Source organism: Hevea brasiliensis, chromosome 18 (assembly GCF_030052815.1).
Source record: "Hevea brasiliensis isolate MT/VB/25A 57/8 chromosome 18, ASM3005281v1, whole genome shotgun sequence".
Taxonomy (NCBI): Eukaryota; Viridiplantae; Streptophyta; class Magnoliopsida; order Malpighiales; family Euphorbiaceae; genus Hevea; species Hevea brasiliensis.
The window spans coordinates 47,268,306-47,273,071 of NC_079510.1; the positions used below are offsets into that span (position 1 = coordinate 47,268,306).

The following is a 4,766-nucleotide window of genomic DNA, read 5'->3' on the forward strand; positions in this document are numbered from 1 at the left end:
GTGACAATATATTTATTCAAGATACTTTGATAAGGCTTGTATGATTTAATAATACTTAAATTATGTGTCAGTCACAGCTCAGAATTTTGGGTCATGACAAAGTTGGTATTAGAGCACTCCGCGTAGCCTCTTAAGTAATGGTGGGCCAAACATCAGCGAGGACACTAAGTCCCAAAAGGGGAGAGAAAGGTTCTTTAGGCAAATCCCACATCAGCAAAGCACAGGAGAGATCCTTGACTTAAATTGGGTGGTCTTGAAATACTGGGTAGGGCGCTTTTGGGTGTAAAAACCCAAGAAACAAATCCGTGAGGTCTAGTATGGATTGGGCCAAAGCGGACAATACTAACCAGTGGATCGGGCCTTTATATTACTTTTATTAACATAAAAATTGAAAAAAAAAATTGGAAAGGTAAATGCATATGATGAAATGAAAGTTTAAAAACATTTTATTTTTAAAATATAAACTTAATTATTAATTAGATTATAATAATAAAACCAAAAAATAACTTGTTTTAAAAATATTGACATATTATATTTTATAATTTTATTTATAAAAAACTTATAAAAATTTCACTTTGATATAAATATAATAGTGCACAATCAAAAAGCTCTAAATAAAGCCCAATTTGAAGCTACTATTATTATTTAGGAATAAGCCCAATTTGATTCTTTCATAAAGTCCTAAAGAAAGCCCAGCAATCGTAGCGTACTTTTCCCTTGTGATCTACTATATAACCTCTCCTTGATTCTTCCACGGCTGCTCATCACTCTGAAAAACTCCATTTTTCATCGCTGAATTGTTAAACGGATCCTCAAGAATCGCATTGCATAATCATTTTCAACGATATGTTTGGCTTCCGGGAAAACTAATTTCACTCCCATTGTTAGTTTTCAGCTATACATTTTCGTCCTTGCTCTCTAAGGAAAAACAATGAGAAACCCTAAAAGCAAATTAGGCATTTTCTAGAAACTTATAATTCTGATTTAATTTTGTTGACGATTATGTATTATTTCTAGCTATTAGGTTTAATTCTATATTGACAAAGAAAAGAGCGTGCCGCTTCCTCTGTGTTGTGAAAACCGAGAGCCATCAAGTCCCTGGCTGGGAAGGGTGCATCCCTTCTTTTATCCACTTTTTAACCTCTCTTTGGGCCAAAAAAGGTCGAGGTATATATAATATATAATTTTATTATGTTTGACTTGATTGGCTACGATCGCAATCAACTTATCTGGTCTAGGTTATAATGCGTGGATTATTATTTCCATTTATCTTGTTTTGGGATTGTGATTTTCAATACAGGCGGTTCAAAAGAATAAGATGGTTATGAGTTAGCAGCGTTTCTTAGCCTTGAGATGAAGCTTTATTTGTAACTCGCATGAATTACATCCGCATGTTGTTTGGACCATGCTTGTTTCCTTTATCAGGTGTTTGTCAATGTCTCATGGAAAGTTGTTGGCTCGATCATGTTATTTGAAACATTTCTGCTTCATTATCTCTTCCAGAATCTTTTCCACCTGTGTCAGTGGAAGAAGATTAAGGTTATCACTGTAAAAAATGTTAGTTATAGGATTCTTTGGAGTTGTGTAATTTCCTGAGACAGATTCCAATTCTTTCTTAAAATGATTTTCATTGTGGAAAGTTACAAGGTCTCATAGCAATGTTTCTCAATTTATTCTTTGCAGCCTGTACCTCTGAACGGTGGTGTGGTGCTTCCATGATCTATATTTTTTAGGCATCCCCTCCTTTCTGCAAGTTTTTCTCTCCTGCTGGATAATGAAATTACTTTGTTGTGATGTTATCTAAATGAACTTTGCTTGACTATAGTTGAATTTTTTTTCTTTTTTGGTTCATCTGCTTTCTTTGCAGGAATCAAGCTAAACTAGTAGTTCTTCTTACCCCAAATTTGTAGTTAGCTATGCTGCTAGTTCTTCTGCCTTTGATATTTCAACTAGCCAAATGAGTGGTCCTCTAATGAAATCGATTTTTTTGGTACTAGAATCACAAATCATGCACCTGCTGCATCTGGTTTTGTATCTGGAACACCTTAATATGCTCGTTGCAACAATTCTTTTGGATTTTCAGGTGTCAATAAAACTGGTTTTGATATTTCAACTTCAACAACTACTCTCTCAAATCCAGTCTCCTGTCAACCAACGATAGCATCACTGCATCAGCATCTGGGTCTTTTAAGTGTTCCCGGTGTTTGGTGTTTCAAGCAGTCTTTCTCATGGCTTTTTTCCAGGTTGAATATTTCCCAGTAGCTCACTACTCCTGCTTTTGGGGCTTTAAGTGCTCCAAATATCTGGTGCGTCAAGTACCACTCGCTCAACTCCTGTTATCTGTCGGCCTATGTCTGCATTTGATTTTGGGGCTTCAAGTCCTCTATCTTCTATCGCACCAAGTACTCGTGGGTCCTGCATTTCAAGCACTCCAGCATTTGGTAGCATTCTGCTTTTTGGTTGTTGATCAAGGACTCTATTATCATGTAGTGCTACATCATTTGGTCGTTCAAGCACTCAAACATGTGGTCATTCAGGAGCATTTGAAAGCCATGGTTTTGGAGCTGGACAACATGAAGGGAGTAGAGTAGCAGCTTATATTCAAACTGCAGCAGAATTTGATAGGAATCATACAAAATCTGCTGGAAACCATCTGTGCATAACAGCCATGCCCATTTACAAGGACAAGAGTTTGGAAGAATTAAGATGGGAGGACCACAAATTGGGGGATAAAGGTATGTTTACCAGTAGTTGAATCTGCTTTTTCATCAATTAGGGGACGCTCAAGAGGTTTTCTGTAGATGAAATATGATAAAAAAATAAAAAATAAAAAAATAGAAGAAAAGGAGAATCTGCATTTCTGTTTCTTCTTGCGTTTCGTATCGTCAATTACTATTGTCAACGGACGAAGGTGCAAATTTTCCCCAGAATTTTCTTTTTTAATGTTTAGAACTATTTTTTTAAAAAAATAAATAATAATTTCTCTAATTTTTTATTAATAAAATCTTAATTTTTATTTTTAAATACCAAAAATTAATTAACTATTTTAATAAAAAACCGATTTAAAAAAAAAAAAAAAAACTCAGAAATTTAAACAAGAACAATTCCAAAACAACCCAGAAACACAAGAACCCATACTTCGCTGCTTTATCTCCGTCCCCTTTGCAGTTACCATTAGCCCGTGGGCATGTAAATTTGGGTTATGGGTTTGTCGGATAGGGTTATTAGATATTAGTTTTTTTTTTTTATTTTATTAAAAATAATAAATATTTTCAATTTTTAGAAAAATTAAAAAAATAATATTTTATTAATAAAAAATAAAAAAAATATTATTTTATTTAAAAAATAATAATTTAAACTTAAATATAAAGGTGTGAATTTATTGAAATAAATTACACTAACTATTCATCAATTTATATGATTATTTTATATCAATTACTTAATTTTAATTTATTAAAATTTAATTTCTAACAATATAAATAATAACAATAATAAATTTTATTTTCTAAAATAATATTTTATTTATTAATATTTTAATTTTTATATAAAAAATAAAAAATAATAAACCATAAATAATAATTTAAAATTTATGTTGATTAAATATTAATTTAGTATTAATTAAAAAAAAAACTTATGACCTTGAATTTTTTTAAAACCAAAGTTAGAAGGATTTTATTTTAATAAATTCAAAGTTAAGTGACTAAAATAAAATAAACACCTAAGTTGTAGAATGATAAGTGTAATTTATCCAAAATTATTGGGATAAAAATAATACAAATAAGTTTATTTGAACATCTATACAAAGTTCTTGGGCAAATTTGCAATTTCATCTGTTGTCCGACGCGCTTCCCATTCATTTACAGAGAGTTGATTGATTGCTTCTTCATGATAACTGTATAACAAGGTGTTGGCTTTGTTTCTTGTGTTGTTTGGGTTTTGCAAGCTGTGCTAGTCTTTCTTATATGGTTCTTCTTAAAGGTGCAATGACATCTTCATCAACTGTGCCTTGCATGCATAAAGCTTCCTCTGCCCTGCAATGGGATAAAATTCCTTTCCAGTTCAACCCGCCACTGTATCTTTGAGTTTGCCTATGTTTGGATTTTTGCCTTCCATCTGGTTCATGGATCAGCCCCAGCAGCAGCTCTGGCCTTTGTCTCCTGTTTAAATGCATTGAACAACCAATCATTGCCAGTATCTCAGTTCGCTGTACTTATACCCTCTTTTCAGCAGACAAATGCAGCTGCTGGACAGTGTACTTTATCTGGGCATGGTATTACGCAATTTCATTCAAACACGTTGTGTGCGCCAATATCACCTGGATTTGGGCAGGTGGCGTTTACAGGCATGCTGCTGTTTCTTAATGGTTATGGCCAGGGTACTGTAAGTTAAAGTCACTCACAAAACTCGAAAATTTTTTAGCTTTTACATATGGACTCATATAGCCAGATTGGCTTTAAGATTGAAATGGGGAAAAAAAATGTTTAGCACTGAGAAATGGATAGAAGAAGCAATTTGAAGTGTTGAAATATTATAGCAAAAACAAGAGTATTTTATAAAAATGTTCTTGAAGTTATATAAAAGTCACTCATTAATTCCTGTTATGTGAAAATCGTTCATTATGCCGAGTTGGGGCTATGTGACATTAGATGAGGGAGGAGATGGACAAAAGTGCTCGGTCGAGAGGCATTTGCAGGAGCAAGGTGGTTCGCACGTCTTTAAACTGGGATAACATGCCTGGCTCAAGAAATGGGACGTGGAGATCTTAG

The 4,766-nt window shown here is 33.4% G+C and overlaps 1 long non-coding RNA gene across 2 annotated transcripts; it reads left to right on the plus strand.

The window, feature by feature from the left end:
* Positions 1-1,281: 1,281 nt before the first annotated feature.
* LOC110649564 (uncharacterized) lies at positions 1,282-4,526 on the plus strand. 2 transcript variants are annotated; one of them, XR_009146166.1, is made up of 2 exons: positions 1,282-2,735; positions 3,944-4,526. It is a non-coding gene; the product is annotated as an uncharacterized LOC110649564 (long non-coding RNA). The 2 variants fall into 2 exon arrangements; XR_009146167.1 differs by having other exon boundaries at positions 3,979-4,526.
* Positions 4,527-4,766: the final 240 nt, after the last annotated feature.